Here is a 24,762-nt window from a genome sequence, read left to right as displayed (position 1 = left end):
TTATCTGAAAAAATAAAAGACCACCCCCCAAAAAAATCACTTTTTGATAGCATTGGATCTCCAGAGGCTAATTTTGCAGCAATTACTGCTGGTATTAATTTGAAGAGGAACATTGTTGGCCTTGTTATAATGGGAAGAGGAATATTTACTGAAAGGATATAAAATTAGCCAGCACTAGCAATGAGGCCTTTGTTTTTTTAGAATGGGGGTGGGGTTAAAAGGCGGCACACAATAGTTCTCTGTACCCGATGCTGCTGGCTGTAATGTAATGGATCTTCCTGCTCCCACTCCATGCACCACCCCAACCTGGGCACCCACCTCCAGTGAACCCTGCTCAGCCATCTGCAGCAAGTGTGGGCCAAAGCCTGGCCATGGGCAGCAAGATGATCAGGGGTTCACCAGTGTACCTTCAAATTTATTTTCAACTTGCTGACTTTGACAGTATGACTTGGTGGTTAAAAGTTTTAGGTGTGAAATCTGACTACCTATGTTCAAATTCCATTTCCACCATTAACTGTGTGATTTTGAGCAAGCTCTTTAAGCCCTTTTTCTTCTTTTTTCAGACAGGGTTTCACTCTGTCACTCAGGCTGGAATGCAGTGGTGCAATCATAGCTCACTGAGCCTTCACCTCCTGGGCTCCAGTGATCCTCTCATCTCAGCCTCCTGAGTAGCTGGGACCACAGGCATTAGTCACCACGCCCAGCTAGTTTTTTTTTTCTTTTTCTTTTTTCTTTTCTGAGAAGAAGTCTTGCACTGTTGCCTGCGCTCAAGTGCAATGGTGTGATCTGAGCTCACTGCAACCTCTACCTCCTGGTTCAATTGACTCTCCTGCCTCAGCCTCCTGAATAGCTGGGATTACAGGTGCCTGCCACCACACCCAGCTAATTATTTGTATTTTTAGTAAGGACGGGGTTTCACTGTTGGCCAGACTGGTCTTAAACTCCTGACTTCCTGATCTGCCCGCCTTGGCCTCCCAAGGTGCTGGGACTACAGGTGTGAGCCACCGAGCCCGGCCTAATTCTTTTTTTTTTTTTTTTTTCAAGACAGTCTCGCTCTGTCACACAGGCTGGAGTGCAGTGGCACGATCTCGGCTCACTGCAACCTCCATCTCCTGGGTTCAAGCAATTCTCCTGCTTCAGCCTCCTGAGTAGCTGGGATTACAGGCGTGTGCCACCACACCTGGCTAATTTTTTGGTTTTTTATTAGAGACAGGGTTTCACCATGTTGGCCAGGCTGGTCTCAACCTCCTGACCTCAAGTGATCCACCCACCTCAGCCTCCCAAAGTCCTGGGATTACAGGCATGAGCCACTGTTCCCAGCCGCTATTTTTTTTTTTGTCTTTTGTAGAGACAGGCGCTTGCTTTGTTGTTGGGTTGGTCTTGAGCTCCTGGGCTCAAGCTATCCTCCTGCCTTGGTATCCCAAAGTGCTGGGATTACAGGCATAAGCCACCATGTCTGGCCTGCTTAAGCCTTCTAAGCCTCAGTTTCCTCTCGTAAATGGGATTGAAAACGCATTTCACAATGCTGCCAGGATGATTAAATGAGATCATGTGTGTGAAGCCCCTGGCACATACACAGCAAGGACTCAATAAATGCAATAGGATCATATTCTCATCCCACTCTCACGAGGGCAAGGTTTCTTGACTGGCAGGCAAGGTAACCAGTAACTAGCTATGGTAGTAGCCAGTAATGAAAGAACGAGACATGTTCCCTGTTCACAGGAGCTTTAAAGGGGGAGATGGAAAAGCGGCAAAGCAAAGTGAGGTGCTGATGATGACGAGGGTAGCACAGAAGCACAGACCAGAGCCGCTAAGCCAGGCTGGAGGAAAAGCGAGGAACGCTTCCTAGCCGAAGTGACATTTAAGCTAAGAGATAAATAAGTGGAGAGCAGGGCAAACATGGAAGACCATGTGAAAAGAGGGAGCATGGCAAAGGCAGGACTGCCAGTTGCTCACCGGGGCTGGAGTTTACAGTGAGAGGAAGAGTGAGAGAGCAGGCTGTCCAAGTGGGCAGGAGCCTGATCAGGAACTATGTTGACAAATTTGGACTTAATCCTGAGAGCAACAGGGAGATGTTCAATGACTTGACCCAGACACCTCAAGGACATCCTTGCCTCCTCATCTACCCATACTGCCTGCATCCAATCCTCAGCAAGTCCCATAGGTTCTACCTCCAAAACGTCTGTCTGTTTCTGTCCTTCTCTGGTTCCTCACCCGAAGTCCAAGGCACCATGGCCATTCTCCTAGAATTCTGCAAAGTTCTATCCCCTGGTCTCCCTGTGTCTGCACTTGTCCCCCTCCAATCCATTCTCACAGAGCAGTCAAAGGGATTTTTAATGTCCATTGTGACTTGTTCTTCAATCTATCAGTTCCGTACAAGCGTCTTCTTTAATTTCCAAATATCTGGGATTTTCCAGGTATCTTTTTGTTATCCTCTTCTAAGTTAGCTCCCTTGTAGTCAGGGAGCACACGGCAGGATTGCTGTCTTTTCGAATTGACTGAGACTTGTTTTATGGCCCAGGATATGTCCTACCTTGGTGAATGTTCCCTGTACATTTGATAAAAAATGTTTATGCTGCAGTTGCGGGGTGGAGTAGTCTATAAATTCTATAGCTGTTGATTAGGTCACTTGGTTGATAGTGTTGTCAAGGTCTTCTATATCCTCACCGGTTTTCAGGAGCTCCACGGAGCTTTACGTCCAGACACAAAGAAAAAGGGATGGAGAAATGCAGAGTTACTGCAAATTCATTTATATCAGCAGAGATGATTTGGGAATCATTATTCATTTTCATACAAACGATAGTTAATTATTAAAAGAGAAATGCTGGAGTCTAGAACTCTATGGATTTATCTTTTTCTCTATTTGCCTAGGAATGTTTTTGCTTCGTGGAACTGGAAGCTTTGTTATTAGGTGTCCACTCATTTGAGATGGTTACACCTTCCTGATGGGTTGATCCTTATATCACTACAAAATGTCCAGAGGGCTTTGAAACAAAACCAAAACCTACAATAGGTCACCCTATTTTCATCCTTAAACCCCTGCAAGGCCTTTCACTGCATTTCTTTCTGTTTTTTGGAAATGGACTTTCACTCCTGTTGCCCAGGCTGGAGTGCAATGGTGTGACCTTGGCTCACTGTGACCTCTGCCTCCTGGGTTCAAGTGATTCTCCTGCCTCAGCCTCCTGAGTAGCTGGGACCACAGGCACCCACCATCACACTTGGCTAATTTTTTGTATTTTTAACAGAGACAGGGTTTCACCATGTTGGCCAGGCTGGTCTAGAACTCCTGACCTCAGGTGATACACCCACCTCGACCTCCCAAAGTGCTGGGATTATAGGAGTGAGCCACTAGGCCTGGCCTTCACTGCATTTCAAATAGTCACACCTGTACCATAGTCTATGAAGGGCTCCACAGGATACACACGCTCAGTCTATCTCTCCAACTTAGTCTGCTGTCACTGGTGTTCCTCTATCGCGTAGCACAATCCAGTTTTTTCTTTTATTTTTTTGGCTCCAGGGCCTTACACCTTTCATTATTGTTCTATTACTGTCAAAGTCAGCAGACGATAGGGAGCTAAATAAACCTAATAGGAAGCCAATGAGCTCCTAATTCTCTCCCTGTCTACAGCCAGGGTCTCCTCTATCTGAGATGCTCGTAAGTCTTTGCTAGATAAAAACAAATATTTAAGTCCCCTCTGTCAGAAAGAAAACACAAAATTGAAACTACAGGCCAGGTGTGGTGGCTCATCGGGCACTTTGGGAGCTAGAGGCAGAAGGATAGCTTGAGGCCAGGAGTTTGAAAACAGCCTAAGCAATGTAGCAAGCCGTCATCTCTGCATTAAAATAACTAATAATAAAGTAGCTGGATGTGGTAGTGTGCACCTGTAGTCCTAACTACTTCTGAGGCTGAAGTGGGAGGATCGGTTGAGCCCCCGAGTTTGAGGCTTCCATGAGTATGATCACACCACTGCACAGAGGCCTAGGTAAGAGATGGAGACCTGTCTCTCAAACAAACAAAAAATTAAAGCTATAAATTTCTAATTTAACGGAGGAATCATCTTATCATGGACTTATCATGAATGTAGTTTAGGCAGTAAGGAATCACAAGTCTAGAGGATGGGGTTTCACCATGTTGGCCAGGCTGGTCTTGAACTCCTGACCTCCAGTGATCCACCCGCCTCAGCCTCCCAAAGTGCTGGGATTACAAGTGTGAGCCACCATGCCCTGCCAGAACAGTTTTGTTTTTTTTTTTTCCCCAAGACAGGGCTTCACCATGTTGGCCAGGCTGGTCTTGAACTCCTGCACAGGTGATCCACCTGCCTCGGCCACCCAAAGTGCTGAGATTATAGGTGTGAGCCACCATGCCCAGCCCAGAACAGTTGTTTTTAAACATCAGTGGCAGGGGACTCACTGAAGACATTTGCTTAAAATGCAGATTACCAGGCCCTAGCTGCAGATTCTAAATTACGAGGTCTGGCATGGGCCACAGGAACCTGCATGTACTTAAAAAATAATTTTTTTTTTGAGACAGGGCCTGACTCTGTTACCCAGGCTGGACTGCAGTGGTGCAGTCATAGCTCACTGCGGCCTCAAACTCCTGAGCTCAAGGGATCTTCCCACCTCAACCTTTTATGTGTTTTTTTATTTTTTGAGACAGTCTCGCTCTGTTGCCCAGGCTAGAGTGCAATGACGCGATCTTGGCTCACTGCAACCTCCACCTTGTGGGTTCAAGTGATTCTCCCACCTGGGTCTCCTCAGTATCTGGAGTTACAGGCACTTGCCAGCATGCCTGGCTAATTTTTGTGTTTTTGAAGAGGTGAGGTTTCACCATGTTGGCCAGGATTGTCTTGAACTTCTGACCTCAGGTGATCCGCCCGCCTTGGCCTCCCAAAGTACTGGAATTACAGGCATGAGCCACCGTGCCCGGCTATGTTTTAAAATTTCTTTTTGCGAGATCATTTTAAATTTACAGAAGAGGTATAAAAAGTTCAGAGAGTTCCCATGTATTCTTTACCCAGCTTTCTCCTGTACTAACATCTTACATAACAACAGAACATTAATCAAATCTAAGAAATTAACCCTGGTAGAAATACTATTAACTAAACTAAAGAACTTACTCAGATGTCACCAATTTTTCCACAAATCTTCTCTTTCACTTCCAAGATCCAAACATTGAATTTGTCACATCTCCTTCGTCTCCTGCAATCTGTAACAATTTCTCAGCCTTTCCTTGTTTTGTTTTCATAACCTTGACAGCTTTGAAGAGCACTGACTGGTTATTTAGAACAAAGCCCCTCAGTTTGGGTGTCTGATGTTTTCTCATGTTTAGATTGAGGTTATGCTTAACGGGGAAGAACAGCACAGAGGTGAAACACACCTGGGCATACACGATGTTGACCGGGCCAAGTGATGTTAGCCTTGATTGCTTGGCAAAGGTGGAGTCTGCCAATATTCTTCAAAGTAAACTAAGGATTTCCCCTTTTTCATTACTAAATATTTTGGAGGTGATACTTTAAAATCATACAAATATCCTGTTTCTGGTTGAACTTTCACTCCTTAATTTTAGCATTCACAGGTAGATCTTACCTGCAGTAATTATTACTATGGTGCTCTAACAATGATTTTCTATTTCTCTCATTCGTTCTACATGTATAAATTGGAGTTAGCTATAAGAAAGAGGTGTGATTTTTCTCCATTTATTTATTCAGTTATGTGTTTATTTTTTAAAGTCAGTTATTTATGAAAAATTATTTTATTTGAGCGTTATAATTAAATACAATCATTATTTATTTTGTTGCTCAAGTTGTTCCAACTCCAGTCATTTGGAACTCTTTCAGATTGGCTCCTGTCCCCTTCCAATATGAACTCCCTCCTCTTAAAAATTATTTTTATTATTAAAATTTTTTTTTTTAGCACATCCTTACTTTCTGGCACCATAAGGTTAACTCCGGGGGCATCTTGCAGTTTCCCTACCTTCAGCCAGGAACGAACAGTTCTCCCAGGAGCTCTGGTTCCTTTTACTGGAGGATGAAATTCAGAAACCAATATCCAGGTGCTAGGGTATTCATTGCTACTCGGGTGTTGCTGCTTTGGATAGAGCTAGGACATACATGTATGTATACAAACCCACGTATACATACATATCCATAATTACTTCTTTTTTTTTTGAGACTGAGTTTTACTCTTGTTGCTCAGGCTGGAGTGCAATGGCGCAATCTCGGCTCACTGCAACTTCTGCCTCCCGGGTTCAAGTGATTATCCTGCCTCAGCCTCCCAAGTAGCTGGGGATTATAGAAATGTGCCACCACACCCAGCTAATTTTGTATTTTTAGTGGAGATGGGGTTTCTCCAGTTAGGCTGCTCTTGAACTCGCGACCTCAGGTAATCCACTCGCCTCTGCCTCCCAAAGTGAAGGGATTATAGGCATGAGCCACCATGCCCAGCCATTACTTCTTTTTATTATTTTTATCTTTTCCTTTTTCCACAGGTATTGAGTGAGTATCCATAATTACTTCTCTGTTTATCTGCATCTATTTATTTTTAAAAAATGAATCCACATTGACACTGAGCTTAGGACTGTGTGTGCGTGTGTGTGAGCCTGTCTGTGAGAAATAATTTGTTAAAGGCAAAGAGAATTCTGAGCTTAGACTATTAAGGTGTTGGGCTAAGTTCTGAAGAACTAGGTGTGATTTTATTAAGTGGGGCTGAAGGTGGGGAGTGGAATGGCCAGGGTATTGTCTCCAGGCAACAGTAGGGCAGAGGGTCTTGTGCACAGCATCTGGGAAAGAGTGTGACACACCAGCGTGGCTGGAATAGGAAATTCATGATTTCAAATAATGCTGAAAGTTAATAGGTAAATTCAGAATGCAAAGGGCCCTGAACACCAGGCTCAGAGGTCTGGTCTTGACCTTGCAACAGGGACTCTAGGAAGATTCTGGGCCAGAATCCATCTGATGAGAATAGCATTCAAAAACCAAAATGCAGGAGTGGTACACAGGAGAAAAGAGATACGGGGAGCAGGGAGATGAATAAACAGGACAATACAATAACCCTTTTCTCTATTATCATTGCCACCTTTATTTTTTGTCTCAATGAAAATACATCCAGACCCAGAACACATGGTCAGAAAAAGTTCTATACCTTCATGGCTCTGTAATTCTGGTGCATGTGACATCTTCCCAAATGTGAACAGATAGCTTGCATATATTATGTAAAGCTCTGCTACTCTTTGTCTTTTTTCTCTTTCTTATTGGCTTGCTATTTCCAAAAATTGGGCCAGTGTGGTGGCTTATGCCTGTAATCCCAGCACTTTGGGAGACCAAGGTAAGAGGATTGCTTCAGGCCAGGAGTTCAAGACCAGCCTGGGCAATATAGAGATCCCATCTCTACAAAAAATTAAAAAATCAGCCAGGCGTGGTAGTTTGTGTCAGTAATTCCAGCTACTTGGAAGGCTGAGACAGGAGGGTTGCTTGAGCCTAGGGGGTGGAGGCTGCAATGAGCCATGATTGCACCACTGCACTCTAGCCTGCGTGACAGAGTGAGACCCTATCTCAGGAAAAAAACAAGCTGTCTGAATTCCACAATACACAAATTCATGCTTGTGTGTTGTAAAAACATACAAACAATTCGATAGTCAACAAAGTTCAAGTTGCTCTTTACCTGTCCCTATGCTCACAACCGCTTCTCCCTTCAGAATCAACCAACACACAGCACCACACCAACCCCCCACAACAAGCCCTTCTCTCTTCAGAATCACCCAGCATTAATAGTGAAAACATCATTGCAGTCTGTTCCTATGATTGTACATGGGGTCTTTGTATGGCCAGGAAGTCAGAACTCGACTCAATCACTCCATCACTCTTTAATCTCTTTTGTTTTTTTCTGTAATTCTTATTACTGCCTGAAATTAATGAATTTACTTATTTTTTATCATTCTTTTCTAACTTAGATGTAAGCTCCATGAGATTAGAAGTCACAGTCATATTTCTAGGGCCAGTCACACAATTGAGGCTCAATAAATATTACTGAATAGTTTGTAAGTAAATGTTTATAAACACACAAATGAACACATATATTTTTGCACTTTCACGTCATTTACTTATTTTTCTGAGGTAAGGTCTTGCTGTGTCACCCAGGCTGGAGTACAACGACACAATCATGGCTCATTGCAACCTCCACCTCCTGGGCTTAGGCAATCCTCCTGCCTCAGCCTCTTAAGTAGCTGGGATTAAAGGTGTGAGCCACTACACCTGGCCATTTCTTTGCATTTAAAAAATACTGGCTGGGTGCTATGGCTCAAGTCTGTAATCCTAGCACTCTGGGAGGCCAAGGCAAGTAGAGTGGATTGCTTGAGTCCAGGAGTTTAAGACCAGCCTGGGCAACACAGTGAAACATCTCAACAAAAAATATAAAAATTAGCTGGGTGTGGTGGTGCATGCCTGTAGTCTCAGCTACTCCGGAAGCTGTGGTGAGAGAATCACCTGAGCCTGGGGAGGTTGAGGCTGCAGTGAGCTGTGACAGCACCCTGTACTCCAGCCTGGCTGACAGACGAAGACCCATGACAAAAAAAGAAAAAAGAAAAGACTACCAGTGGACTCATATTATACACGCTAACTTTCTAGCTGTCTACTTTGGGATACTTCCCTGTAATTTTATGTGCGCAGACAACAAACAACATTCTGTTTGGGTGTAGTGGTATGATCTCGGCTCACTGCAACCTCTGCCTCCCGGGTTCAAGCAATTCTCCTGCCTCAGCCTCCTGGGTATCTGGGTGCCACCATGCCTGGTTAATTTTTGTATTTTTAGTAGACAGGGTTTCACCACGTTGGCCAGGCTGGTCACAATCTTTTCTGTATATATATATATATATATATATATATATATATATATATATATATGTATACACACACATACATATATATATTTGGGAGTTTGCAGAAAAATAAATATGCATTCTTCAGTAGTCTTCCACACTGTTTTTATCTGAGATTTTAAGACAGTTCATTTTGTTAAATTATTACCTTAAAATGGGGTGGCACAGGAGAAAATTAGTCTTATCAATTTTTATTTTTGTATCTATTGTGCCCCCTTGTGGAATTACATATAACTTACATATTCATTTTTGTGACGTTCTAACAAAGAGCAGGGTGTACCAATGTCACGCTGCTTTCAGGCATGTGCCAATCAATGAAGTAGACTCTTCTGATCAGTTTAGCCTTGCAAACAGGATTCTGATTGCCTCTGAGTTGAGCAAATCAGTGATGGCTTTGTTCAAGATGGTTCTTCTAAAATTCTGGTTCATTAAATGTGTGTTTGTTCTTTGATTTCATCATTTCAGCTGTGCGGCCAACTGTTAGAACTGCATGCAGGACGTTTTCCACAGGCCTTGCGTAACGTATCTGGTTTCTCCAGCAAGTTCTGAGATAATGGCTCTGTCAGATCTTCCATCTGCTTCCATGCTTGCTTTTGGCTTGCTTCCTCCTCTTATCAGGTGTTGCAATTCCAGCCAGCAAGCACACAGTATCTTTCCTTGTTGGTTGTAGACATTCCGTTAGCCATGGCAACTGTCATTTAAAGCAGGGTCTAGTTTCTTAGTCAGATGGTGCCTCCCCAGAGAATGAGTTCTCTGCTAGGAGTTGCTGAAAACAGGATCATTGGATCACAAGAACTGTAGCTCTTCACTCAAATTAGACTGATTTTCAGAGAAGCTTTTCCCTTTTCTTACATTTGAGACTCTAATACAGCTAACATTTACTGAGTAGACATTAGGTTCAGGGCTCGGCACTTTTATAAGTGTTCTGTCTTTAAATCATCTCTGCCACTTTTTGAAGCAGTGGTTAAAGCCCGTTTTTGTAAGACCATCCATCCATTTGTCCGTCTTTCCATCCACTGTCCCTCCCCCATCCATCTATATACATCCATCTTTCCTTCCACCCATTCATCCATCCAAACAGCTTTACAGAGGGCCTTCTGTTAATATGTACCAGATATTACTGTAGGTGCAGGAGATCGAAGACCTTTTTCTTTTTTTTAATTATTATTTTTTGTAGAGAAAGGATCTCGCTATGTTGTCCAGGTCAGTCTCAAACTTCTGGCCTCAAGCAATTTTCCCACTTCTGCCTCCCAAAGTGCTGGGATTATAGGCATGAGCCACCATGTCTGGACAAGATTAAAAATCTTTGTCCTGAGGGGGCTTACATGCTCCTGAGAAAAGCCAAAAAATAAAACAAATAAGTGTGTAGTATTCTAACTTTGAAGATGATAGGATATAGAAAACTAAAGCAGGGATGGGGAGCAATTATAAATACAAACACCTTACTAAACTGGCGAGTCTGAGCAAAGACATAGGTTCTATTTTTTTTTTTTTCTTTACTCATTTAACAGTTAAAGAATGGAACGTTCAGGAGAATTTTCCTAAGGAGGTATTTTGGGAACACTTTAGGAATGTCTTCTACAAGTACAGGAGAAAATGCTGGCACTAATACATTCTAAGAAGTAGGGCAGAATGACTACACTATAGGAGAATCTTGGGCTCCAATCCAGACTCCAAGATTTACCCCAGGAAAAGGATTTAAATTTCCCTCAGTTTCAGTTTCCTCATTTGTAAAGAAGATGCAAATGAGCATATTCCTCAAAGAGTTGTGAAGAGTTAATGAAATCATAAACCTAAAGATCGCAGCCTGTGTTAAGTGCAGCACTGGGTGGTCTTTGGCCACCTACCATACATTCCTCTTTTTTCAGTGCTATGCCCTGAAGACATATTTTAAAACAGCATCTCTTAAACTATTTTCAGCTGTATCTTGTAGTAAAAAATGCATTTTCATCACAATTCTAATTTATACATACATAAATACATAAGATGGAAATGTCAAAAAGAATACTTGCTTTTACTAAATGCAACACATATCCATTCTATTCCATTTCATTTTTTTTAAAGCTGACAATAATCCACTAAACTAGTTTCAAGAGTGAGTCACTGATGGGTTACTTCCCACAATTAGGGAAACTTAGAATAGTTGAATAGTTAACCAAAGCTTAGTAAATAATACACACAGATAGATAGGCAGACACATGGACAAAGAAGTAAAAATGGTTCTTCCTCTATGTCCTCCACCATATTCTTCACTCCCAGAGCAAACCACCAATTCCAATTATTTAAACTGATTCTGTAGGTATATACCTCCATGTCTCTAAAAAATATACCTTATCATCTATTAACTCCTTACCCTGGAACAATAGGTTTGAGCTCTTTCACACAAATTCCCAACCCCACACATACCTTCCTATCCCCCAGTACAATTATATCAAAATATAGTTTAGATCAATATACAATATTATGATGGCCATGCAAACGTTATTTCCAGTGAAGTCACAAAATGAGCAGCCATACTTTCCTTCTCTGTACAAGTGTTTTTCCTGGAATTAATGACTTTTTTTCTGTTGTTAATTTGTTTCATTTTCCTTTTTTTTTTTTCCTTTTTTTGAGATGGAGTCTTACTCTGTCACCCAGACTGGAGTGCTATAGCACAATCTTGGCTCACTAGATCCTCTGCCTCCTGGGTTCAGGCGACTCTCCTGCCTCAGCCTCCCAAGTAGTTGGGATTATAGGCATTTTTGTATTTTTAGTAGAGACAGGGTTTCACCATGTTGGCCAGGCTGGCCTTGAACTCCTGACCTCAAGTGATTAATCTGCCTCAGCCTCCCAAAGTGCTGCGATTACAGGCATGAGCCACTGCGCTGGCCGGTTTTCTATACGTTTATTAAAGCTTCTTCCATGGCTTCCTGATTTTCTCCAACCAGGATACTGTACAGCTATCATCTCCCTTCCTCCGATTCTCCTTTCACGCCCCCTTTGAATGGTATTCTCTGCTTCTAGGATCTCACATCTTCATTTTTCTTAATGTACTCCGTTTCAGTACCATACATTAGACTCACAGGAGGAAGTACAGAAGACTCACAGGAGGTATTTTGAAACGGTGCACATCTGAAAATGTCTTGCTACCTAGACACTTAATTTGTAGTTTGGTTAGGTATAGAATTCTAGATTGATTGTCTGTGAATTTTAAAGGTATTGCTCCAATATTTTGGCATTTTGTCCAGTACTGTTGAAGAGTTTGAAGTCCTTCTGATTTCTAGTTTGGGGAATGTGACTTTTTCTTCCCTTTCTGATAGTTAATATTATCTTCTTTTTCACCTATTGTTCTGACAGTTTGGTCAATCTGCCTAATGCTGTATGGTTTTTTTCTATCATATGTGATGTCTTCTGATGGATTCTCTCAATCTGGGAATTTATGTCTGCTTGTTCTGGGAAATTTTCTTGAATTAATTTCACTGTTGATTTCCTATCCTGTGTGTTCTCTGATTTTTCTTTCCAGAGCTAGTATTGTTCAGATGTGGGACCAGCTTCTGATCATTTTATTGCTATTCTCCTTCTATTTAGTTTTGTTTTTTGCTGTACTTTCAGAAAGAGTTCCTCAATTTTCCCCCCCAATTCTTTTATTGAGTTCTATTTCTTTCTGCTGTACTTTGAATGTACAACAGGTATTTAAAATCCTCTAAATGTTTCATTTTTGAAATAGACCCTCATGCTTCTTTCATACATATTATGTCTTATTTTATTTCTCTAAGATTCTAATAATAATTTCTTTAGAAGTTTTATCATCCTCCAAATATGATTTTCTCTAGGTTGATAAGTTCTTTTTGTTTGTTTTGGACCCTGTCTTTCCTATTAGAGGGCTTCCTCAAAGGTCTAGCAATCTCTAGCTCTCTATTCATATTCCAGCTGCTTGGATGTAGGTGGAGTAAGCCTGTGAGCTATGCGCATCACTGGAGGAAGCTCTGGTGGGCCACCCTAATGGGAAATCTCTCATGTCAATGTCCTTAAATCTCCACAGATATGCTTCCAAATCTCTGTCTGGAAGGCATAATTTTCTTTGCAAGGTGCTGGGGTCTACATGGTAGAAATAGGCCTGGAGTCTTAACATTCATGTTTAAGTATTTTATTGAATCTCATATTTTCAACCTGCTATACTTAACTGTACCTGGATTCTCCTAGTCCAGAGACCCTCTGTTTTACTTTCTTCAGAAACTAAACTTCCAATATTTTGCCCAAGGGAGGATAAAATTCCAAGTTAAACAGTATGAAACAGGTAGTCTGAAGCCTTCACTGCTTTTCAATCAGAAAAGTAACTACACCTCCTGATTTTAGATTCATCTTCATTGCCATCTCTAGATGTAGTTGATGCCACTAATTCATTGGCTTTTGGTTTTTTTGTTTATGTTGTTTTTTTGCCATACATATCATTTACCTCTGCATTTTTCCCACTGTTGGTTAAAGATTTAGCTGTCTCAAGTTAAGGTTGGTAAACACTATTCTTGTCCGGGAATAGATTTATGTTCTTTTAAAAAATTAATTATCGGCTAGGCACAGTGGCTCATGCCTATTATCCTAGCACTTTGGAAGACTGAGGCAGGCAGACTGCTTGAGTCCAGGAGTTTGAGACCAGCCAGGGCAATAGAGCAAGACCCCATCTCTACAAAAAATACAAAAATTAGCTGTGTATGGTGGTACACACCCAGCTGCTTGGGAGGCTGAGCTGGAAGGATCACTTGAACCCAGGAGGTTGAGGGTTCACTAAGCCATGATCATACCACTACACCCCAGCCTGGGTGACAGAGCAAGACCCTGTCTCAAAAAAATAAATTAAAGTCATCAATTTTTATGTAGTTTTAGGAAAGAATAAATACAAATTCAAATAATTTCCTTGCCATCTTTAATCAAGCACAAGCCCAACTGACTAAGCTCCTCTTTCATTCTGAAAGCTCCCAACATCCTTTCCTTTCTTTATTGTTATTATTATTTTTTTTGACACAGAGTCTCACTCTGTTGCTCAAGTTGGAGTGCAGTGGGGCCATCACAGCTCAACTGCAGCCTAGACCTCCTGGGGCTCAAGTGATCCTCCAAGTTCAGCCTCCTAAGTTGCTGGGACCACAGGCCTGTGCCACCACACCTGGTGTCAGAGACAGGGTGTCACTTTGCTGCTCAGGCTGGTCTTGAACTCCTGGGCTCAAGTCATCTTCCCATCTTGGCCTTCTAAAGTGTTGGGATTATAGGGATGAGCCACTGAGCCCAGGCTCAACATCCTTTCAACCACATGCTCTCCTGATTAACTCAGCCTGAATCAATTATGATCACTTTCATTTATTTTTCTTTTTTTCAGTATTTGTACTTACTACAGCCAACATTATATATGATCACTTTCAACCAAAGAACTATGTTACAGTAAGTAATCAACATACATTATTATGATTCTTATACTAGGCTTCATAAAAAATATAATGACTCTTCAGTTCTAGAACTACTGCATCTATTAGCAACTACTGCAACTATTAGCATCTAATACTACGATGCTGATTATTCTGGAGTCAAAAAGACAATTCCCAAACAATGTGACTGATGCTATAATGGGAGTGCTATCTGCTGGGGCGCGTTTATACTTTACAATTGTTCTTGGTTAGTTATGGCTTGGCCAACTGGGCCAAAAAAAGAGTGATGTTGCTATTAACTAAGATACAGTCCTTTTTGGAAAGAGAATTAACTATTCCAGTAGTTTCATGCCACATATCAGTCCTAAAAAATAGGTATAATAATAAAAACAGCATCTAACACTATGCGCCAGGCATTGTTTCCAAGGGTGTTAAATGGATTAACTAATTTAAAATTTCACAACACTATGAGCTAGGCAATATTATTATTGCCTTTTTACAGATGAGTAACTAGAGGCAAGGAAAGTTGAAATTATTTCTTCTGGTTACAAAGTGGTAAGTGGTAGAAACAAGATTTAAACATATCTGGGCTGCTTAGAGTCTGTGTTCTTAACAACTTACCATACTGTCTCTATATGTTAACATCGCAAATTAATTAGTCTCCATTAAATGCTTCCTAATACTGCGGCATTAAATTTTCTAAAGGCCACACTTCGTATATTATCTCATACTCCTCACCTTAACAAAGTAACTGGATCTCTCTGAAGGCCTGAGAAGAAATATTAAACTATTCATTGTTCAGTCAAAAAGATGTTTATTGTTTGCCCTCCCCTTCATATCTTCCTCTACCTCCTGACAAGAGCCACTCTCTTGCGGTAAAACCCAATCCATGTGGCTTAGATGCTGTTGGCCCCTGTTGCCCATGAAAGATAATATGACTCAAGTCAAGCCAATCAGAGTATCCTGTCTTCCTGGACATAATGATTGGTTCAGAAATGAGCAAATGACTTTGGATTAGACAATGGTTTCTTAGGTATGACACCAAAAGCACAGCAAAAATGGAAATAGGTAACTTTGAATTAAACACAATTAAATACTTTTGTGTTGCCGATGACAGTATTAAAGTGGGCTGGGTGCGGTGGCTCACACCTGTAATCCCAGCACTTTGGGAGGCTGAGGCAGGTGGATCAACTGAGGTCAGGAGTTCGAGACCAGCCTGGCCAACATGGTGAAACCTCATCTCTACTAAAAATACACAAAAAAATTAGCTGGGTGTGGTGGTGGGTGCCTGTAATCCCAGCTACTAGGAAGGTTGAGGCAGGAGAATTGCTTGAACCCAGAAGGCAGAGGTTGCTGTGAGCCAAGATCGTGGCATTGCACTTCAGAAAACTCTGTCTCAAAAAAAAAAAAAAAAATTAAAAGACAATACACAGAATTCAAATTTGTCAATTTCATCTAAGTTACCTAATGTATTGACACACAGTTATTCACAGTATTGCTTTATGATCCTTTTATTTGGTAATATTGGTAGTCATGTTCCCTCTTCCCTTCCTGATTTTAGTAGTTTGAGTCTTCTCTTGTTTTCTAGCTCAGTCTACCTAAAGGTTTGTCAATTTTGTTGATCTTTCCAAAGTACCAATTTTTGGTTTTGGTGTTACTTCTCTATTCTTTTTTCTCTTCTTTGTATCATTAATTTTCAGTTGAACCTTTATTATTTCCATCCTTCTGCTGGCTTGGATTTAGTTTGTTCTTCTCAGGTGCTGTAAAGTGGAAGGTTAGGCTATTGACTTGAGATCTTTCCTCATTTGTGCTGTTGAAATTTATAAATTCCCCTCTAAACCCTGTGTTAGGTGTCTCCCATAAATACTGGCATATTTTATCTTCATTTTCATTGTAATGTCCCTTGTAGTTTCTTCTTAAAGCCATTGGCTATTTAGAGAATGTTACTTAATTTCTACATTTTTGTGTACTTCCCAAATTTCTTTCTGTTATTGACTTCTAATTCCATTCCACTGTGGTCACATACTTTGTATAACTTCAATCCTTTTAAGTTTATTACAGCTTCTTTTATGGTACAACCTGTGGTCCATCCTGGAGAAAGTTTCAAGCGCACTCAGAAGAAGGTGTGTTCTACTAGTGTTGGGTGGAGTGTTGTAAAGAAGTCTGTTGAATCAGTTGGTTTACAGTGTCGTTCTTTTATTTCCTTGTTGACGTTCAGCCTAGGTGTTCAATCTGTTATTGAAAGTAAGGTGGCTGGGTGCAGTGGCTCATGCCAGTAATCTCAGCGCTTTGGGAAGCTGAGGTAGGTGGATCACGTGAGCCCAGGACTTTGAGACCAGCCCAGGCAACAGGATGAAACTCCATCTCATATGAAAATTATGAAAAAATATGAAAATTAGCTGGGCTTGTTGGTGCACACCTATCGTCCCAGCTACTTGAGAGGCTGAGATAGGAGGATTACCTGAGCCTGGGAGGTCAAGGCTGCAGTGAGCTATGATCATGCCAGTGTACTCCAGCCGGGGAGACAGAATGAAACCCTGTGAGAAATAAAAGAGAAGAAAAGAAAAAGAAAGAAAGAGAGAGAAGGAAGGAAGGAAGAAAAAGAGAGAAAGAGAGAAAGGGAAGGAAGGAAGGAAGGAAGGAAGGAAGGAAGGAAGGAAGGAAGGAAAGAAGGAAGGAAGGAAGGAAAAGAAGAAAAGAAAACAGGGTCACTTACAACTCCTACTACTGTTGATGAATTGCTTATTTTTCCCTCCAATTCTGTCAGTTTTTGCTTCATGTATTTTGTAGCTTTGTCCTTAGATGCATATATGTTTGTATTTTTATACTTTCTTGATAAATTGATGCTTCTATCATTATAAAATACCTGTTTAGCTCTCATAAGATTCTATTTTTTCTGATATTAGCATAACCACTCCAGCTTTCTTGTAGCTGCTGACTGCAAAATATAGTGCTTTTTTTTTTCCCCTTTTCTTTTTCTTTTCTTTTTTTATTTGAGACAGAGTTTTACTCCTGTTATCCAGGCTGGAGTGCAGTGACGTGATCTTGGCTCACTGCAATCTCCGCCTCCCAGGCTCAGGCAATTCTCCTACCTCAGTCTCTTGAGTAGCTGGGACTATAGGTGCATGCCACCCGCCCAGCTAATTTTTGTATTTTTAGGAGAGATCAGGTGTCACCATGTTGGCTAGGCTGGTCTTGAACGCCTGAGCTCAAGTGATCTGCCCACCTCAGCTAGAACTACAGGCATGAGCCAACTCCTATAGACAGCACACAGTTGGACTGTATTCTTTATTAACTATAACTGCAACTTTGCCTTTTTTTTAAAATTTGAGATGGAGTTTCACCCTTTTTGTCCAGGCTGGAGTGCAATGGCATAATCTCGGCTCACTGCAATCTCTGCTTCCCGGGTTCAAGCGATTCTTCTGCCTCAGCTTCCCGAGTAGCTGGAAATACAGGTGTGCACCACCACACCTGGCTAATTTTGCATTTTTAGTAGAGATGAGGTTTCACCATGTTGGCCAGGCTGGTCTCAAACTACTGACCTCAGGTGATCCACCTGCCTCTGCCTCCCAAAATGCTAGGATTACAGGCGTTAAGTCACCACACCTGGCCTGCAACTCTGCTTTTTTTTTTTTTATTTGATTGTTGAATCCATTCACATTCAATGCTATTATTTACATAGTGGAATTTATATCTGCCATTTTACTTTATGTTTCCTAAATGTCTCATATCTTTGTTGTTCCTCTATTCTTTATTTTCTGCTTTATTTTACATTAAGTGAATATTTTCTAATAGAGCATTTAAATTTTTTTTTTTCATGATTTTCTTGAAGTTATTTCCTCAGTGGAGCACAAATCTGTCCCCGCAGTCTGATCCCATTAAATTCAGGCCCATCTGAATTTTTTAGGCCAATCTGTGATGTCTGCTATAACATCAAGAGGGCATTTTTTAACCTTCATTTTCCTCTGGCTCTCCCTTGTAAATTAACTGGCCTATGGTTTAGCTTGCTGTTCTCATGAAGCTGCAAGCCTCCTCTTAATTAAGCAACACCCTGGCCTCTAGGCCACACCTGCATGGAATTTAGGCTCTGCAACACATAGCTAGCTAGTAGCAATGAGAAATGCTGATGGCTTGCACCTCCCAAGGAGATATCATATTCCTCAACTGGGAGCTGGAGAGAGGGGAATCCCTGTGTTCTTCAATGAACTACCTGAAGGTGAATTTTTATCACACTGAACTGGAAAGGGGAAGGAGGGAGGCTGCGGTTCAAATGTCACAGATTCTCACTCTTATTACCAAGTTGTAGTAGATTTTCTTGAATAAACATTATTTCATTTGCCTAGGTCCTTAGAACAATTTCCAAAGTATTTAGATAGTTATTTTAAAAATAATTTTCGGCAGGGTGTGGTGGCTCAAGCCTGTAATCCCAGCACTTTGGGAGGCCGAGGCGGGTGGATCACGAGGTCAAGAGATGGAGACCATCCTGGTCAACATGGTGAAACCCCGTCTCTACTAAAAATACAAAACATTAGCTGGGCTTGGTGGCGCGTGCCTGTAATCCCGGCTACTCAGGAGGCTGAGGCAGGAGAATTGCCTGAACCCGGGAGGCGGAGGTTGCGGTGAGCCGAGATCGCGCCATTGCACTCCAGCCTGGGTAACAAGAGCGAAACTCCGTCTCAAAAAATAATAATAATAATAATAATAATTTTCACAAGTTATGCTTGTTTCACTGGGGAGCAATTCCACAGGGCTCCTCATGCCACCATTTTGGAAGTTGCTACCTTGCCATGCTCTTTTTCTGCTGTAGTTGCTAAGCTGCTAGAATTTAGATTTCAAGCTGCTTCAAGCAATCGTTATGCTTGTGGAGTAGACTTGCAAGTGACTGAAAGGGAGAGACACAGAGTCCTGATGACATTATGTGAGCCTCCGGATCTAGCTGCACTTAGAATCAGCCCTGCTGTCTGGACTTGGCAGCTGGATAAGCCAATAAATTAATTTCCTTCTTTGCTAGTTGGAGCTGAGTTTCTCTTACACATAACCAAGAGTTGTAGCTAATATCCTGAATGTCAAACTTTTAATGATGTGTGAGTAAATGATAAGTACTGTGGAAAGCTTATTCAACAAAATTGGTGTCTTGGGTCATTTTATGTAATCATTTTGGTAGCTAATCTCATCCAAATAATTTATGGCCTCTTGATGCTTGATGAAATGTATAAACATCATTTATGGTGATTCTAATTGATGTTCCCCTTAATAAGGATTTTTAATATATTTCTATATGTCTGTCAATATTTGTTAATATCCAAAGGGTTTGTTCCAAGTATATCTCAATGTTAATTGCAAATACTAAGATGTAATTTTAATAATAATATAGAGGTCTGACCTTAATTATAAAAAATTCTAAAAAGTATGATAAGCCTCCCTCTTCCATTAGGCTACAGCTAACTCATGAAGGTAAGCATGCAGATTTCAAAACATTGGGACCTGTTACAGGCCTCTTTAACAAGCCATAAGTGAAAAAGAGATTATATGTTGTTGTTTTCAATATAATATCTAAAAGCTAGGTAATCTAAGATTTGTCTTTATTTGGCATGATACTCGTTTGAAATATTAAAGAGTGGGACAAGTTTCTTGGAAACAGGGAGTCAGAAAACTTTCAGAATACATTTACAGGTTAAAGCTATAACTAATTTGGCCAGGTACGGTGGCTCACACCTGTAATCCCACCAGTCCTTTTTTTTTTTTTTTTTTCTTTTTTGAGAGGAAGCCTGTCGCCTAGGCTGGAGTGCAATGGCGCAATCTTGGCTCATGGAAATGTTTGCCTCCCGGGTTCAAGCAATTCTCCTGTGTCAGCCTCCCGAGTAGCTGGGATTACAGGTACCCACCACCATGCCTGGCTAATTTTTGTATTTTTTTTTTTTTTTTTTTGAGACGGAGTTTCGCTCTTGTTACCCAGGCTGGAGCCGCGATCTCGGCTCACCGCAACCTCCGCCACCTGGGTTCAGGCAGTTCTCCTGCCTCAGCCTCCTGAGTCGCTGGGATTACAGGCACACACCACCATGCCCAGCTAATGTTTTGTATTTTTAGTAGAGACGAGGTTTCACCATGTTGACCAGGATGGTCTCGATCTCTTGACCTCGTGATCCACCCGCCTCGGCCTCCCACAGTGCTGGGATTACAGGCTTGAGCCACCGCGCCCGGCCCTAATTTTTGTATTTTTAGTAGAGATGAGGTTTCACCATGTTGGCCAGGCTTGTCTTAAGCTCCTGACCTTGTGATCTGCCCACCTTGGCCTCCCAAAATGCTGGGATTACAGGTGTGAGCCACTGTGCTTGGCTGTAGCTATAACTAATTTGGCCAGGCGCGGTGGCTCACACCTGTAATCCCAACACTTTAGGAGGCCAAGGAAGGAGGATCACTTGAGCTCCGTAGTTCAAGACCAGCCTGGGCAACATGGTGAGACTCATGTCTCTACAAAAATTTAAAAAATTAGCTGGGCATGGTGAGGTGTACCTGTAATCTCAGCTACTCAGGACGCTAAGGTGGGAGGATCACTTGAGCCTGGGAGGTCGATGCTGCGGTCATCCATGTTTGCACCACTGCACTCTAGCCTGGGTAACAGATTGAGAACCTTTCTAACTCCTTCCTTAAATATGGATATCTATGGTGAATGTTTGGAGCAAAAAAGACATCAGACATTATTATAACCTTGGAGCTTATTAAAACTTGGTAAAAACAAAAACATTTCTCCCTGGGTAAGGTATGAATAGAACCTTACCCTATGTCAAATTACCATATTGGGTACCACTTACTGATAATGCCTCTGTAATCCAGTGATTCCGCAATCCACTGGTTCTGCACTCCAGTGATCTCTGTCATGTTTTAGTATCTCTAGGATTCCCATAGGACCACAGTTATGGAGGAGAGAAGTCTTCATAATTAAACAGGCACAGCGTGTAGCAAAATGTACAGATCAATTATAAAATCTCACTACTTCCAATTAATTGGGGGAAAGGTGATGTGAATTCATACAACTCAATTACTCTTACTGATGTAAAGGCTTTCTGGCCTTTACTAAGAAAAAAGAGAAGAGTATTCCAGGATCAATTTTAATGAACAAATTTGATTTATTTGTAATTGGCATATTGTTTTAAATATCTTCAGCTTCTGAATTACCTGAAAGATATATGCATTTTAGAACGCTTAATCAAACCATCTGCAGTTTAGTTTGCATTAATAATGGTCCCGCTCCATAGGACCATCATTCACAGAAGTAGAGGAGTACATGTCCACTGATTTCTAGGAGTTCATAAATTTAGAATTGGTGGGATCTGAATCAAACTAATTGTACTTAAGACTCTAATAGGCTTGAGTTGCAAAGACTTACGCTCTGATATTATTCAGACAGTAAAATCTTAGTTGAGAAAGGGTCTCTTCTGCAGTTTTGGGTAGATGACAGCCTCTCAGAAAATGGGTGGGACCCTGGTCCTCAGTCAACTGCCTACCTGCTAGAATGTGTGGACTTTAGGATCTCCATTTCCTCTGTGCTTTTGAGGCAGCACAGCTGATATGGTTTCAGACAGATGAATTCCAAGGAATACACGACCTAGACTTTATTTCAAATTACCCTCAAGATCAATACATCTCACCGATACACAAAAATGCCATGTTCATAATCTGCTGCTATGATATACAACTGGGAAAAGGCAAATGTCCTGTTAACCACAATCTCTCTATTATTTTTAAAGAGGGCTAGTTTCCATTATCAGAAGTAGATAAGGAATGCCAGCACCCCTTTGTTATTTGAAACCAAGCACTTACTTAGCTGGGAAAGAATTAAAGCCATTAGGTGGTGAATTTGTTTTCTTAATAATGGTAATAAAGTCACAATTCAAGGTCAACAAAAATTCAAATGTAGTTCTTTTGGGTTGCTAATAGTTTGGATAGAATGGGAAGACAATTTCCCAACATAACCTCTAACACTTATGTTTTGCAAAAAATGGAGACAAGAAAGAAACAGAAACCTAACATTTTCTCTCACTTCAAATAGTAATTAGTTTTTACATCACCAACATAGAGATTTTCATGTCAATTGGAGGGAGTCTTTTCCTACCCCAGTTTTTATGTGATTAATCCTATCTCAGCATAGGTATAAAGGTCTCTGACATGTGAAAAATAGATGATGTAATGAGCAAGTGAGCTTGGGCAGCTGGTCACTGCCAACAATTCATCCAGGGTTTTTTCTGCTCTCAGGTCTCTGTGTAGGAAATGCTACTCCCCCAGTTAGGGTTTCCAGACCAATAGATGTGAAGATTCCTTCTGCTTGAATATCCTCAGGCACCTCAAAATCAAAAACTGACCCAAATTAAACTCATTTGGCCCCTTTACCAAAACTGCTTTTCCTTATCTTTTCCATCCCTAAATGATCCTGCCATTTATTTCTTAGGTTGAGTTATAAGAAATTACCTTTTTGTAGGTCATTAATGGTTGAATATTGGCAATTTCAAATGGATCAACCTTAGCAGTTGTTCAGGTAAAAAAAAAACAAAAACCTGGTAAAATCCTTTTCATGTCACTCCCCCTTCAACTCCTACAACGAGCCAATCATGAAGGCTGGTAAATTCTGTCTCAGGCAGGTCCATTATCTATCTCTAAGGCAACCACCAAAGCCCAAGCCAAGTTGGTGAAATGGCCTCACCAACCTTGTCCATGCTGCCATAAACCAGTGTCTTCTTTAAAACACAAGTCAGAACATGCCACTTGCATGTAAAAAAGTCATCCAATGGCTTCCCGCTGCCCTTAAGAAAAAGACGCGGTTGGGTGGTATGGCTCACGTCTGTAATTCCAGCATTGTGGGAGGTCAAGATGGGAGGCCGGCTTGAGCCCAGGAGTATGTGACCAGGCTGGGAACATAGCAAGACATCATCTCTACGAAAAATAAAAAAAATTAGCTAGGTATGGTGGCTCATACCTGTAGTCCCAGCTACTTGTGAGGTTCAGGTGGGAGGATCACCTGAGTCCCGAACTGGGAGTGCACCACTGCACTCCAGCATGGGCAACAGAGAGTGACCTTGTTTCTTTAAAAAAAAAAAGAAAAAGAAAGACAAAGGCCAGATACTTCTAGATGGCTTATAGAGCTTGCTCTATAAGCTCCAATCTATGCTGATTGCTTTACTCTCCTCTTTTTATTTTTTGGTTACTGTGACCTTCTTTTACTTTCTTAAACATGGCCCTTCCCACCTTAGGGCCTTTGTATCTACTGATCCATCTGCCTGGAACCCTCTTTTCTCTCATGACCTCCCAGGACCTTGTCACCGAGTAACCCTTACTTCTCCTTTATTTATGTCTCTGCATGAATGCCGCTGTTGGGCAGACATGGTGGCTCATGCCTGTATTCCTACTAATTTGGGACACCAAAGGGAGAGGATCACTTAAGCGCAGGAATTCAAAATCAGCCTGAGCAATATAATATAGCAAGACCCCATCTCTACAGAAAATATATGCCACTGCCCTGCCTCAAGAGAACCTTCTATAATCTCTCTCAGACCAGGGTGGAACCCCATGTTATATATATCCATGAGACTGTCTCCTCTCAGTACCGGTCATACTTCTAATTACTTGCTCAAGGCCCTACTAGACTCAAGCTTCAAGGGAACAGGACCATGGCTGTCTTATTACCATGTCACCATCGCTGAGCCAGGGCCGAGCACCCTAACGGGCACTCAACAAATGTCTACTGAAGGCATGAATCCCTCACAAAAATTAAGGCAGCAATTGACAACTCAAAGTTGCCATCCCTGTGCAATATTATTCTCACTTTCGATATATCTTTTTTCTATTTAAGATTTTATTATTATTTGGTTTTTAAATTTTTAATTATTTATTTACTTTTTTGAAACAGGGTCTCACTCTGTCACATAGGCTGGAGTGTGGTGGTACGATCATGGCTCACTGCAGCCTCAACTTCTTGGGCTCAGATGATCCCCCCACCTCAACCTCTCAAGTAGCTGGGACTACAGGCATGAGCCACCATGCCCAGCTAAATTTTTTTTTTTTGAGATGGAGTTTTGCTCTTGTTGCCCAGGCTGAAGTACAGTGGCATGATCTCAGCTCACTGCAAACTCCGCATCCTGGGTTCAAGCGATTCTCCTGCCTCAGCTTCCTGAGTAGCTGGAATTATAGGCACGCACAATCATGCCTGGCTAATTTTTGTATTTTTAGTACAGATGGGGTTTCACCATGTTGGCTAGGCTGGTCTCAAATTCTTTACTTCAGATGATCCATTGCCTCAGCCTCCCAGAATGCTGGGATTACAGGCATGAGCCACCGCACCCCACCTAATTTTTGTATTTTTTTATAGAGATGGGATTTTGCCATGTTGCCCAGGGTGGTCTCAAACACCTGCGCTCAAGTGATCCGCCTGCCTTGGCCTCCCAAAATACTGGCATTACAGGTGTGAGCCACCTTGCCTGGCCTCAAGATTTTAAAAAAGGAAAA

At 41.5% G+C, this 24,762-nt stretch overlaps 1 protein-coding gene across 1 annotated transcript in view; it reads right to left on the bottom strand.

The window, feature by feature from the left end:
- GXYLT2 (glucoside xylosyltransferase 2) overlaps positions 1-24,762 on the bottom strand; it is an 86,231-nt gene that overhangs the window by 23,640 nt on the left and 37,829 nt on the right. The gene's annotated exons all lie outside the window — the stretch shown is intronic.

The sequence above is a fragment of the Cebus imitator genome, unplaced genomic scaffold (assembly GCF_001604975.1).
Source record: "Cebus imitator isolate Cc_AM_T3 unplaced genomic scaffold, Cebus_imitator-1.0 Scaffold152, whole genome shotgun sequence".
Lineage (NCBI taxonomy): Eukaryota > Metazoa > Chordata > Mammalia > Primates > Cebidae > Cebus > Cebus imitator.
This window is presented reverse-complemented; position numbering and strand designations above follow the sequence as displayed.